Source organism: Marmota monax, unplaced genomic scaffold, assembly GCF_021218885.2.
Source record: "Marmota monax isolate L192 unplaced genomic scaffold, Marmota_monax_Labrador192_F-V1.1 WCK01_AAM20220418_F8-fsc00318, whole genome shotgun sequence".
Lineage (NCBI taxonomy): Eukaryota > Metazoa > Chordata > Mammalia > Rodentia > Sciuridae > Marmota > Marmota monax.
Genome location: NW_026692274.1, coordinates 427,501 through 442,678, shown reverse-complemented (window position 1 = coordinate 442,678; position 15,178 = coordinate 427,501). Strand labels below are relative to the sequence as shown.

General features: G+C 44.7%; 2 pseudogenes; both read right to left on the bottom strand.

The window, feature by feature from the left end:
* Positions 1–4,230: 4,230 nt before the first annotated feature.
* Positions 4,231–6,291, bottom strand: LOC124089758 (uncharacterized; annotated as a pseudogene).
* A 7,450-nt stretch (positions 6,292–13,741) lies between these two features.
* On the bottom strand, positions 13,742–14,676 carry LOC124089842 (nuclear transcription factor Y subunit alpha-like; annotated as a pseudogene).
* Between the last annotated feature and the right edge of the window lie 502 nt (positions 14,677–15,178).

Sequence of the window (15,178 nt, the reverse complement as noted above, 5' to 3'; positions counted from 1 at the left end):
TGAGGAAAAGTGGTGCAGCTGCTAAAATGGAGTAGACAGCGCTCCATGTGCTTGTCCATTCAGCATCCCACTGGCAGGTGTAGAAGGGTGCCAGGCATGTTTTATGGCACCCACAATGAGATTGTTTGCAGCTACTCTTGGCCAGCCAGGCTTTCTCACTTGAGAGGTTGTGAGTGTCAGTCTGTTCCTTGTATTTTTGCTACCAATAGAAATCAGGGAAGCCAAAGAAGAGATGCAGGGCTCACTGAGGGTCTGTGGGTGCGCCTCAGTGGAAACAGAGAAGGGTACCCTCCCTCTAGGATGGGGCATAGAGCAGAGCTCTTCCTCCACCTTTTCCCACATTGCTTACTGAGAGGGAGCAGTGGGAGCACTGCCCCATCTGGGGCCCCAGGCAGGAGGTGGGGAAAACCTGAGCAGGACATGTTGGGAGGCTAGGCTTCTGTGACAAGGCCATGTAGCACTGGCAGAGAAGATGGGAGTCTTGTAGAGCTATAAGACTGGTCTAGCCAATGGGAACAGGTAATGTTGTGTACATCTTTCCAAGAGGCCTGGTCCTGGTGGCTTAATGTGGTGCTTGGAGGGTGGGGGACTTGACTGAGTTTGTTAGGATGTGGGACTGACAAAGTATGTGAAAGGATAACAAGGAGGAATAGGACACAAAAAGAAATGTAATTTTTCCCAAAGAACAACACTAAAAATGGAAGCCTCTGTACCTGTAATGGTGTCTGGGGTCATCCAGAGTTCTGAGACTCTGTGTAGAAAATCTACCGTTCTCTGATCACCCTCAGCTGCCTTTTGTGGTCTGGCCAACACCTAGGTACAGGAGACTGGAATGAAAGCTCATGGAATGAGAGTGTCCAAGACCTATTGCTCCTCTCCTGCTGAGTGCTGTGGTACTCCTGCCTTGCTGAACTCAGGATTGATTGAGCAATCTGCACATCACTCTGCCAATAGTGGTGAAGTCACTCTCAAAGGCAGGAGGACAGTGGTTTAAAAAGAGCTTCTGAGGGGGAAGGTTGCCAGGTGTTCTTTGCATGATGTAGTTCATGGACGTTGGTTCCGTGATTGCAGGAGTAGAGGTGTGGGGGCGGTTGGAGGCAGGAATGAAGGAGGGAGTCACTACCCTTGCCTCCCCAATATGAACCACAGTATGGTGGGAATTGTATTACTGCCCTCAAACTTTCACCACCTTGGTGATATTTTTTTGGAGACTAAGGGAGTCAGTCATGTTGATCAGAAAGCCCCAAGGAGGCACAGCTGGGCCTTCACCACCCACTAGAGAGATGGAGAAAGTGGCCTGTGAATGCTTTCCTGTCCTGTTACATAATAACAAGCAAGCATTACTTTAATAAAATGGACTATGTGAGATGTGTTTATTTATATGTCTTTATATCCTATGTATTATGAATAAAATAAAAGAAAAATCACACCATGACATTTATCCTAGAGGGTATCCATGTGTTGTGTAATGACCCATGGACCTCCCTGTTGGGTGTCTGATTTTGGTCTCACAGCAACACTGTTACTGCTGCTTATGCTGAATGTTAAAAATTAAGTTTTTCCACAGGTCAGAACACAACTTATTTCGAATTGGTAGGCAGGATGCAGATACTTCACAACTTTTTTGTACTTCATGAGGTACAAAATGCCACTCAGTGGTACTTCCCCTCACTGTTGCTTTGTAGACCTGCAAAGAATCATGCTCCTGCTGCCATAAATGATGCTCTCAGAGTGTTGTCCTTCAACCTAGAGAAGCTGCTCTCAATCAATCAGAGAGATCTCAATTCATGCAAGAGCCAAACCATCACTGTAGTGAAGCAATTATTCACAGAGAGAAGTCCCAGAGAAGACTGCCTCAGGAATGCCATATTCCCCTAAGCACTCAACAAGGGTAGTTTGTCTCTGTCCAGTTCTGCCTTGCTGATTTCCAGCAGCATGATGGCTGAGGCTGAGGTTGAAATCTTCTGAAACTCCCTCATGTAGCTGTAAATGGAGACCTTTGTTGAAGCTATTAGCTGGAATTTTGGAATATGGCTCTTCATCTAACTAAAAGACAAGGGTGACTGCTCATGCTCATAGATCCAGGGCTCCATCCAGCAAGGGAATCCTTTTCTTTCCTGAGAATAGAAAACAACCTGTTTTAAAACAACCCATTGAATGAGAAGATATTTCATGGCTAGGTCATTTCATAAATCTTATCACACTGTGCTGCAAGCAATAGTTGTGTACAGTCTGGTTGGCATAGGTGGTGTCATTCTAATTAAAGACATGTGGAGAGAGAGCTATACACTCTGACTACCTCAAGGGGACCTGGGTGAACAGCCTGTACAGGCAAAACACTTGTTGAGAGAGTTGAGATATGTCTTGAGTGGCTTATCAAACCTGGGCTTCTATAATTGTGTCACTTTTTGCAAGTGACAGATTTCCATGATCTGGGGTCCTCTGGGCCCCATAAAGGAGGATCCAGTGGGGGCAAGGTCAAATATTCAGCACACAATGTGTAATGGAATATGGTAGTACCGGGAATGAAGGGCTCTCCACCTTCCTTCTTCTGTCTAGACTGTGGTGGGCCATTTGAGGACTGTGCCTTTCCTGTCACATGGGCAGTTCCTACTTTGTAACAGTGTCCATTCAGGATGCAGGGCCTGCCTCTGCTCCTATGAGCCAAGCACAGTGCTAGGTACACATGTGGTACTCTGTTGATACCTCAGAGTCACAGGCCTGAGGTCTTTCTCTGCCTCGTAATGCCTCAGAACAGGCATTGATCAGTGGCCATCAGGTGTCAGGAGGACCTGGCACCTCAGTGCAGAGAAGGTCATGGCTGAGTGCGACAGGGCTGCTGTAAGGACCCAAGCCAAGGCAGAGACTGGGCCACTTTCTGCATCTAAGTGGAGTTCACTTTTACTATCCATATTTGGAATCAGAATCACTGGACATGAGCATTAGAAAGGACTTCAACCATCTCGATTCACTTGATGGCCCAGGCTGTGTTGACCTTCTCAGAATTAGTGGGTCCCAGATTCTGTATAGGTTTTCCCATGCAGATCCAGCTACCATATTTTCCTCCCAGTCAGGCTTTCTTTTTTTTGCATAAAAATTGTATTTACAACATCAAATCTCAGGAACATCTGTAGAGAATCAGATGTGACTGTGAGCTTGAAAACATAATGCTTACCATCCTTACCTGCCTGTCTGCCGTGCGACCAGCATGCTAGCTACATACTAGAGGTTCAAAACATAGAAGTTAACTAGTGAGATCAAAATAAAGACACATAAAACTCAATTTATCTTTTTTCTTGCCCAGCTCAGATGGCTTCTCCTGACTCCGGCCTCCAGCCACCTGGCAGTAGCAAGGATTACACAAGAGACCAGCAGGAGAGAGGAAGAAGCACGACAGAAATTGAGGATTTATTGGGGAACAAAAAATTCAAGGGAAAATTCCATCCAATGAAGGTTGAGGGGGACAGCATTCCAAGGTCAGGGTCAGTGATTGGTTTCCAGGTCAATGGTCAGTCACACCCTTACACAGACAAGCCCTCACACTTGGAAAGGGTGGGGAAAAAAACTCTGACACAGTTGGTCTGAGCACCTCACACCCAGTCAGGGAGGTAGCCCAATCACGTGCAAGAATGGCTTCCCACATGCCTGCAAATGGGATGTCTGTCAAGGTCTAGATAAGGTGACAGCAAGCATACTTGCACAAGAGATGTTTGTTGTCTCTGATGGGGCCTGCCTGCAAATGGGAGGTTCCTTCAAGGTTTAGATAGGTAACATCAGACATGCTTGAAAATGAGGTATTTGCTGTCCTTGGTAGGACAAGTTCTGCCAAGTGGGCAAGTAGGGTGCTGAGAAAATTTTTGTCTGCTCTTAACAAAGCACAGAGCTCAGTATGCTCTGGGCCAAGAGCAGATTAAGCCATAGAAGGGGGTCACTTCTGATTAGGAAGTAAGACTTCTGTATACTATGTTTAACTAGCCTAAAGACCTGATTTATTGCTGTTGGAAGGCTGCCTTCTTTGTTCACAATACTGTAAAAAGACTGCTGTATACAATAAAGGGCTTTTTTTCTTCTGCTGCTTTGGCTTCTTCTGCTACTTCTTTCTTACTCAAATATATCAAACTTATATTTGATAAAGCATTTATAAAAAGGGACTTTACACAAAAAATGAGGATTAGCTATTTGATACACATATATGTACCTTTAATATATACATGCATGATAAATATATTATTGATGGGTGAACTTCTTCATGTATTTAAAGATAGCTAGAAGGTTCTGAGAATAGCTTGAAGACCTTGCCTGTAAGAAGTGAGTTTACAATTTGATCCTGGTTTCTCAGTAATCTTATTCAGGGTTTTATTCACAGCATTTAACATCAACAGATTGTCAGTTCCTGGATGTGGATAACTCAATCGACCCTTGAGGGGATCATGCTCTGCTCTCATAATATCAATGAGGGAATTTTCCAAAGAGTGCATATTTAAACTGTCATATATTCTGCTTCGATCCCGGTTTCTCTTCTGGATGTTCCAGCTGCAATGCACCAACTATCTTGGAGTGAATCTGAGCCCCAAGCTGGCAACTGCAAACTAGATCTCACCTGTAAGTATAACAGTGTATTACTATTGTTGTCTGTTCTGAACACCTTATCTTCAATCCAAGATTTTGGAGTCAGTGATGGAGTAGAGCGAGTAAATTTCGGTGGTGCTATGACATGACCAGAGAATGGTTTCTTCAATGAAGATATCTGATTCATGGTTCCTGGAATTTCCGTGTTTCCAGTTCTAGGATGATCTCTGCCATGCACTGCTCCCCAGACATGCTTCCAATGTCCGAGCCACTGCTCTGGTGGTTGCTCCAAGGCAATTGTTTCAGAAGAGGCTGGTGGTGGTTGTAAGAGTTCCTCTGATGCAGGAAGGCGGCGACCGCCGCCTGGTGCTCCTGCTGGAGCTGCGGGCTGAAGGGCGACCTCCGGGTCAGCGGCTGTTGCGGCGCCGCGGGCGGCGGGCGGCGGGGGCTGCAGCTGAGTTAAATTTGTGGCAGGCGGCGGTGGGGTCCTGGCGGTCGCCTAGAAGGGGCCGCGGCAACCTCCGCTCGCCAGCACGCTGAGCCCTGCGCAGCCATGCGGCGACACGGGCCAGAAGCTTGGGAAGAAGGCCGGGTTCATAGACGATGGGAGCCCGGGGTAGAAGCCGGTCTCCGAGTCGGGGCTGGGCGTTGGCATAGCGCTGAGCTCGCCTCCACCGCCGCTGCCCGGGGTGGTGGCCAAGAAGCCGGGCGCCTGCCGCTGTGGCGCGGCGGCTTCTGTGGCTGTGAAGGGGCGGCTTTGGCGGCGGCGGCTGGGGCGCCGGAGGCTGCTGGGACTGCGGTGGCGGTGATGCGGTCTTCACCAACCAGGGGGTGTCAAAGCCAGGCAGCTGCAGGGAGACGCGGCGTCACCTCCCCCTTTGTCAGGGTGCTGAAGGCATGGGCTCTGCAGGCTGCTGAAGGCGCCCGCGCCCAGTGCCCCGCCTGGCGGGAGTTTACTAGGACTGTTGAGCAGAGGGTGGTTTGGAGGACTCCAAGGAGCCTGGCGCGGGGTTTACCAGCGGCGTGGAGGAGGCCAAGCCTGCGTTGAGGGGCTCGGCTGCGCTGCCCTCGCCCCGGGGCCGGAGTCTTGGGAGGGCTCCCCGTGCCTCCTTGGCGGTGCCATTTGTCTGCAGGCGGCCAAGGCTGGAGCTGCGGGAGAACGGGCAGGTCGCCTGGGCGCTGCCGCGGAGTGAAGTCCTGCGGCAGGAGGTGCTGTGGCTGTGGGAAGCTGAACTGCTGTGGCTGCTGCGACTGCTGGCGCCGGGCGAGCTTCCTCGACTGGAGAAGCATGCCAGGCGGCGGTGGCGGCGGCGGACTGAACTGGGCCAGGCAGTGGAGCGGCGGCGGATTTGAGTCCGGAGGGAGGGGATGGTGGGGAGGGCTGAACTCTTTCCTCTTCTGGCTGCTCAGCTGCTGCTGCTGCTGCTGCCACTTACTGAAGTCCTGCTGGAAGGAGGTGCGGGAGCAGCAGCAGGAGGAGGCGGCGGAGGAGGAGGGGTGGTGCAGAGTCGGTTTGAAGTCCCGGGAGAGAAGGAGGTGGGTCACTCCCACTTTTGTGCAGCCGCCCGGGGGGCGGGGTTGGGGGCGGGGGGGGGGTGGGGAGTTTCTCCGTGGCCGCTCTGGCTGCTGTGTCAACCCCAGTAGCAGCTCATCCTGCATGGTCTGCTGATGCGCCAGGAACAGGGAGGAAGATAAGCAGCGATGACAGAGCTCTTTTCTCATTGGGGCCTAGTACCTTGACCGACCAGTGAAAGATCATAGAAGTGCTAAGAATCATAACATTACTCTGCCCTTAGGTGTTTCAAGTTAATTTCAAGAAAGAACCACAGGCTGTAATTTGTGCAATTACTGATAGAAAATAATTTATCTTTAACCAAGTCCACATTTTGACAAAATTTTAACTTTTTAACACTGTTCAATTGGTCTTTGCTGCCCATTAGTAATCTTGTATGTATTGGGCCTTTTGAGGATGACCCTTTGAAACCAAATCCCTTGTATTTTTTTGGATTACCCAATTAAAAATGTTTACCAATTGCTGACCTAAAAATGCCTAGATGAAATCTTAGATATTAAGCTCCTGTAAAACATGGAAATCTTCACAAAAAATAAAGATTCACATAAATCATGTCACAATTAATTTTAAAGCTTCTTAATGAGCAAGGGACATCATTGTTGAGGTTACAATTTGTTATAACTTTTACATTCTTCCAATACCTTAGCCTCATAGCTTGATTTGATGCTGAAAAATAAGTAGCTCTTTTTGGTTTTCCTAGTATATTTTCTGAAGTTCATCTACAAATTTCTGTATCATGAATTGACCACTGGGCTTTGTAAAAACCACAGTTGTACTTAGTAATTGAAAGAACAACATTAAATTATACATAATACAAATTTAGCAAGAGCCTAAAAGCCCCCAAGCTAATTGTAATTGTCATTTAAAATATATTCTGGATAGATTTGCATGTGAAATGGTGATTTGAAACAATGTGTATAGAAAGAAGTGTAACTTAAAGTTTTAAAATCAATGTACATATCCTAATGGTGCTCCCTCCCTATCTTTTTTTGTTTTTGTTTTTGTACCTGGCACTCAACCATTGAGCCACATCCCCAAACTATTTAATTTAGAGACAGGGTCTCAGTCAATTGCTTAGCACCAGTTTTTGCTGATTCTGGCTTTGATCTTGTGATCCTCCTACCACAGCTTCCAAGCTGCTGAGCATGCTCCACTGTGCTGGGCCCCTCCCTATCTTTTTGCACAGGTTTCTTCTACCTTCCTTCTTCTTCAGGCCATTTTATTTTCCACATCAATTTCCTTCCTGAATTGGGATACCTTTTTTTTTTTCTTACATCCCTTTCTTCCCTTTCCATCTCCTTTTGTTTGCCGTGCTCATGAAAGAAATTGAAAATTTCAAAATGTATTTCACCAATTCAATAGAACTATATATTTTTTATATTCTGCATGAAAAGAGTAATTATGTATTATTATATCTCAATAATTTCCTAAAACATGATTCTGTTTAATGCTTATGCAATGGTAAATCTTATTTTCCCTTTGATTCAGTGACCTTGAATGGTTACTGAAAGATTATCTAACTACTTTGTGTATTTGTGACTTTAGGTCACTCTACACATGTATTTGGTTTGTTTTTTGTTTTGTTTGTTTGTTTTTGTTTTTGTTTTGTTTTTTGTTGTTTTAATTTCTATAGGCCAGGCCTTAGGCTTTGTGTTCAAACATAAAACCAATCTTGGAAATAATGATTCTTGTAGATAATAGACACTTTTAACTGCTCAATTCTTTACTATGATTCTTAAATAATTTCCTAGTATATTGTCCATCTAGTATTGTGGACTCTGATGTTGGCTGCATCCAGTCATTATAATTCTCAGCTTCTCATATGAGTTTTCCTAATCAGAGTGAGAGCACCCTTCGCAGTGAAGACTGTATCTCCTATTGAACACTGGTGCATAGGAAGAGGGACAGGGAGAACAATTGCATTCCAAGCAATTTTTTTTTAAACACTGCTTTTACTTTTAATTTTTTTCAGTTGTAGATACACATGATATCTTTATTATTATTATTTTATTTCTTTTTATGTTGTGCTGAGTATTGAACTCAGGGCTTCACACATCCTGGGCAAGTGCTCTATCACTGAGCTACAATCCCTAAGCCCAAGCAATTTTTTTTAACAGAATGCCATTTCAACTCTTTTTCAAACTATGTGTTAATATATACAGATATATTATAATCTCCGGAGAAAGTACTATGTGTATCATGAGGAAGCATCAATGGTAGGAAGGTGTTCTTCTTGTGAAGCTGGTTGCCTCTGGAGCAAGTGAGAAACCTGAGAATTGTACATGCTTCCAATGTTCTGGGTTTACAATTTCATGCAATCCTAAATATGGATCTTACTATCTCACTTGGCACAGATGACATCAGAATCTGACACACCCTCAAGTCCACCATGGCATTCAGTTTAATTCCTGCTTTGTAGAGACAGCCTCTGCATCATTCTTCAAAGGGAAGGTCTTAAATTAAACTCTGGATATCCAGTTGTTAGGAATCAACAAGGACTTTATGATTGATAGAGGACAATGTTCAGATATGGACACTTCCCTTCCACCTGCTTTGAAATAGGCAGCTGGAGAGAACAATTACAACCTGCTCCCAACTTGTCTCATATTTAATCACCTCCCATTTCTCACCTACCCTGACTTCTAGGGGGTGGGGATTACTTGGTACCTCAATAAGCAGGTAAATTATGTAAATATCAGTTCTGTAAGGAACAACTGTACAATTATCAGAGAATTTCTGTAAAAAGATGGAAAATACTAATAGGGAAGATGTGGAATGAACAGCTAAAGTCATTAGCTAAGTCACCCTTGAGCTATTTAAGTGGTCTTTTAATTTGTATGGATACATGGGGGACTTAGCTCTTTCCTTGGAAATGTCTTTGCTTATAGTCTGTGTGACCTAGGGCAAGTTGTTTAACTTCTCTGTGCTTTTGTATAATGAGAGAATGACAACTCTGCACAGAATGGAGTTACTGGAAGATAAATGAACCCAAGGCCTCTATTTTAAAGATTTTACCTCCAGTATATGGCCCTTTGGGGAGGTGGTTGAATCTTTAGGAGGTGGGATGCAGTGGGAGAAAATTAGGTACCCCATACCCTTCCCAGCTCTCCTTCTCTTTCTTGTTTCAAGGGGGTGATCAGGCCTCTTATCTCCAACTTCTGCCCTTATATATTTTGCCAACAAAGGCCCAGAGCAACAGGGCCAAGTGACCATGGGCTGACACTACTGATACTGTGAGTGAAAACACACCTTTCCTCTTTGAAATTGGTTATCTCCAGCATTTCATCACAGGAATGTAAAACTAACACATCAAAGCCCTCTAAGAGCATAGCTGGTTACAGTGTTGGAGGAACAGGCCCAGGCCAGGGGAGTCAAATCAAAGTGATGTCACTGAGACCTGAAAAGGCATCAGCTTCAGCTGCAAGAGCAGGAAGCCCTTCAGGAGGAACCTGCTTGAGGAGGTGTCCTCAAAGCTTCAGCCAGAAAGAAAACTAATGGTAGAGGGAACAGCCCCTGCAAAAGCCTTGCCTGACAGCTAACAAACCAAAGGCCCAGAAGGTTAGCTCCAGGATGCTTAATAAGACCACGTGTGCTGGTACTTTATCCCCACAAAGCCACTAAAATTTTACTTTGTCCCCCACTCTATCACTGTTGCTCTAATCAGCTCTAAGACCCTATTCCCTACAATTTCTCTATGTATACCCCAATTACTCTACCTGTTCCTAGCTGTGCCTTCTGCTACTCAGCACCACAACTATGAACTGTGACAATTTTTTCATCTGCACCCGACCTGCTTCTGGACCCTGGAATCTCCTTGAAATTCTTTGGCAGTTTGTCATAGTCTGGGAGCTCACAGCTCCACACTTGCTGTCCAATTCTGGGTCTGACATTTGCTGCCTCCTCTATGTCTTACTAAGTCAACTTTTATTGGCCCTTGATGCTCATTCAGTCTCAAATGTGACAGAAGATTCCAGATTGTACCAGTCATTTCCCTGTATGCATCTCTTGTAATCAGGTAGCTGAGACATTTCAGCTGCAATAGTGAGCTATGGAAGGCTCTGAGTAAGATCAAGTGTGAAGATGTGATATGTACTTAAAGGTCACTCACAGGCTGGAGTGCAATGCTGAGTGTTCCCTTCACTCTTGTACTGGCAGTGATCTGCCACTTCTAGTGGTTGCAATACCCCAGGAGAAATGGAAGTGTCTGGGTGCCGGCACCCAGTGTTGGCCTGTGGGTCTATACTCCACCTGTGAGCTGCATCCTATGACACGTACATCTGACTTCAGTCCCAGCATCAGGATTATTAGAGCCCATTGACCGTGACTCAGATAAATGTGTGGAGGTCAGGATGAGTTCATAAGGGAACGGAAGCATGTTTTCTATTACAGTTGACCCGAGAGTGACCCTGTGCCCAAGAGACTAATGATTATCCTGCTTAGGTCCCAGGGTTATCTGGGTGGAAGAGGGCCATTGCTGGAATAGAACCCTGTGAACTGTAACAGGTGCATGAACCAGGGAAGACAACTTTCATAAACCTGTTTGATGGGGTTCATTTTATTTGCCATGGAGAAGTCCCTCCAATAGACATCACCATGAAGCCACTAAAAGTTTTATTTGTCTCCACCCTATCACTGTTGCTGAAAATTGCCTCTAAGAGCCTATTCCCTACAATTTCTCTGTGTATACCCCACTTACTCTACCTTTTCCTGGCTGTGCCCTGAGAATATTGTGTGCCCTGGGTGGGAGGGTCCTCTGTGTTCAGAAGTTTGAACCCACCTGGTGTGTTTGTGTTCAGCTCAGGCTACAGGGATGTGAAGGAACTCAGAAAGTTTCACATTCAGAGAACCCTACACATCTGGAAGTACCTTACAACAACTGCAAATCCAGGCTGTAATTCTGCCAAGGTCCTTCAGGACCATGGCCAACTTCCAATTTTTTTCAGATTCAGGCATGAACTCACTGCCTTCTGAACAACTTACTTTATTATTTTTAGTATTTTTATAAATTTATATTAAAAAATAATTATTGCAATGACATCATTGATTGATCACTTGTACTACGTCTACCGCTGGGGGAAAACCTATATAGTGAGCTCCAAAGGAAAATTAAGACATTATTAAGCACTCTATAGCTAGAAAATGCTGTTGGTCCCATGGCATAGTCACTGACACATTCAATATACCAGTGCAATTAAAATGTATACATTTACAATTATCCTGCAAAAAAAAGAAAGAAAGAAAGCTCTCAAGAAATGACAAAACTATGCATAAAACCAATTATTCATTCATCTGTTCACTCTGCATCATTGAAGTCATCACTGCAGTCACAAGGACAAATGAGTAAAAGAACTAGTAATAAAGAAAATAAATCCAAAGTTCAACTCCTCTGTTCCCACTTTGTGGGCTATTATGGTGTGCTAAAATAACCATTATAAAAGGGCCATGAGCTATCTGAAGTGCAGTGACAAAATGACAATCTATGCATTTCATTTCAAACAAAACAATAGTCAAACTTGCCCCACACCATGAGAAATACAGTAACAATGAGGTTGATATTACTATGTACAAATTTATAGACACAAATAAATAGTATTTTAGAACCACCATTGGCTTCAGCACTAGAAATTAGGTCTGAGGAATTTCTCTCTAAACTCTCCATCTTAGACTCCTAAACTAACCACAAGATAAATTCCTCATCATCTTTAATGTTATCTGAAAAAAACAAAACAAAACAAAACAAAACAAAAAAACTGTGGTGGTCTTATTTCTGAAACATAAAAGAGACAGAAATTTCTAGTGAGCTTACCAAAGAGTCAGCCCTCTGACACCTGGCAAGCAGGAAAAACTACTAGATTCCCGGATCTAGGAAAATGTTTCACTACCAGTTTCCTTTGCATAGCTCTATACCTCTATTTCTGCCTTTACCATGGACTCCCCCTCTGTGATTTTCTCTTCCAAGTGTTTACTTTCTTTTCTGTCCTAATGAATTTAGAGTGGTGTCAAAGATGCACTCTTTACTGTTGGTATTTCAGCCAAAGGGTCTTCAGAATTAATTGATTTTCCTTCTTTGTTTCCAGTGAAGGCAGCCAACTCTTCTGAAATATCATCTTGGTTCTGTCTCCCAGAGTTTAACACCTGGAAAATAGATTTCTGAGGTCCAATTCATTCTGGCAACTGTGGCCCAGTTCCTGACCCTGTGGGTGTCTCCACTTTCTTTCAAACTGTAGTTTATTCTTATAGTATGGTTGCAGTGTGAAAACATTTCTGCACAAGGCCTAAGGAGAAAGGGGAAAACAAATGCAAATGGAACCAAAGCTGCCATAAGAAGAATAAGAATGTCTGCTCTCTGGGGCCAGCACAAAATGCTGCTAGAATGAAGCCAACATCCACATCAAGCTCTAGCAGGTAACCTTGACTATGTCCAGGACAGTGTGCTTGAATAGTGCTTTCCTGGGCCTTTGTCAAGGACTCAATCTCAGAATTCTCCCTAGAGGTCCTTGTTAAAAGGTTTTAGAATAAATGTGAATTAGTCTTTTCATCTTAATGATCCATTCCAAACAACACTCATCCCCTGGAGGAGAATCAAGCTCTATGACAACACCTGATTGGTAGACTACTCTTTCTCTTTCTTCCTAGACTGAAACACTCTTCTATTCTCCAAATGTCATCAAGACTACACTTGAAAATCTCTAGTTTGCCTCTCTGTTTAGGAATTACTACAAATGTTTTCAATGCATCAGTGCAGAATTTTTTGAAGAGTTTTGTTTTCTACTTATGAAAGGCAGTTTCCAGCTCCAGGACCCTCTATACTGTCTGAAAAGTAGCCACAGCAAGACCTATGATCCTGATGACCTGTCAACAGAGACAAGCAAACCACAACTTGTCAATGCTAAAAAGAGAGATTCAGCAATGTATATTTTAGGTTCTTTAAAATTTTATCACTTTATCCCTAGAGTCCAAAATATCCTTTTGGACTTTTCTTGGCTGAAGTCCTAAAATATGAACCTGGTATCTTGTCAGACAGAGATTTTTATTATTACCACAGATTATATGGCTGTATCTCAGAGAATTTATGGTTTCCATATCACAGTATGGAACTTTCTTGCTCAGAGGCCATCTGAATATAAAGTGTCTATTTAGTTGGTCAGGCTGAGATCCCCCAACAGAGGGATGGATTCTATCTAGATTCCATGGGAAGGAATGAGCTGCAGCTTCCCTGATTGCAGTTCAGGTTGAGAAGCATGTTCTTCCCTGCTGAGATGGTTGGCTGCCTTCACCAGTCAACATAAGTGCTTGTGCACTGCTGGACTGGCAAGTGTCTCCTTGTATCATCCTAATCCGTGAAATGTCAAATGTTATCAACAGTCTGAAATAGGTCTTGACTGAAAGGGTGAGACAAAGGCTTGCAACTTCAATTTGCCAGACATTGCTGCAATTATAATACTGAGCCACTTATTAAAAACTAAGTGGTATTTGTCCTGCAGAAAAGGGCAGAAGTGATGGTCAGTGTCCCATTGGAAGAGTAGATCAATTTCCTGTAACAGTGGAAAACATCGGCAATGAATATGACCTTGATCAGCTCCATCATATGGCCTGGAGTTAGGAGACTCAAATTATCTGTGTCATTGTTTCTTAATCAGCTTGGTTTGGATCCTCCCTATGGGGACTATCCTTTTCTTTGGGAGAGAAAAATCATCCACCTTCACCACACTTCAGAGCCATGGCATGAGAGTGCCAAGACTCATGCAAGTATTTCCTTTTTTCCTTTGGAATTTTTCCTTCTACTTCTAGTTTTGCCCGAGCTTGCCTCCTTTTGAGGATATGGTGGTACTGTTTGGCATTCACATAGAGGGGCTCTTCTTCGACCATCTCTACTCCACATAGGGGGATTCTCTGGAGAGCAGGCAGAGAGCCAGCTCCAGGCAGCATCATGACCATTCCTCTTGAAATGACTACATTGCCTACCACTGGTAATGTAACAGTGACAGTCCCTTGTCCCTGGTTGTGTTGTTATTGGCTCCTGTCAGAATAATCTGTGCTCCTGCCAAACTGGCTAATGGGATGGTGATCATGCCTTGCTGGAGGATACTACCACCTGCATTAACTGGCTGGTAGACAATGGTTTTCCCTTCAGCAGTCTTTGCCACTTGCTGTCCCTGGACAGCAATTTGCTGCTGAGTCTGAGTCTGGCCAGCAGTGACAGCTGTCTGAGGCTGCTGAATGATGATCTGCTGGGTCTCACCCTGCTGGCCCTGGACCTGCACAGCCTGCCAACCCTGGATTTGGATCTGTCCAGGTGGAACCAGTTGTATCTGTCACAAACCCTGTGTCCCAGATACAGGTACTTGCATGATGGTTTGACCTTGTCCCCCAGGGACAGCCTGGACCATAATAGGTTGAGCAGTTGATGTCATTAATTGGCCTCTACTGACTTTCACCATTTATGGTTGGCCCTGGACCTGCTGCTGAATTTGTCCAGCCTGCACAACAATCTGCTCTGTTGTGCTATTGCTATTTGCCATAGACTGCTTCATGGCCCCTCCCAGAGAGAATCCTGTCCACAGTGACCTTCACTTTGGAGAGCCTAGAAGACTGTGAAGTGGTGCACTCCATGCCTCGTTCCCCCATTTTGTTGGCCGCGCTGATTGGATCCAGTACCGGACCCAGAAACCCAATCAGAGGCTCCAGCCGCCGCTGCCTCACAAACAACTTATTTTATTCAGCTGATTTACACATTGTCCTCTCTGATAGTGGGGGCTCAGCCCATTGTTGCTGTTGGAGTCTTCCTTGCGCTTAACCCATAGAAGGTGAGAGAATCCACCCCCCAGACATGGATGGTAGCCATCTATCTACTTTCTGAGCACAGTATTCCTCTCTGGTGGCTCAGCATGAGCTATCCCAAAACTAGGACAGGGCGAGGGATCACAATGGCTCTGGTGGCAGTGAAAGATCCAGGCAAGAGTGGTCTCTGACTATGAAAATGGAAAATTTTCTTTCAAACACCCAGCTTGAAGTGCTCCTAAGAGAACTGCCTTT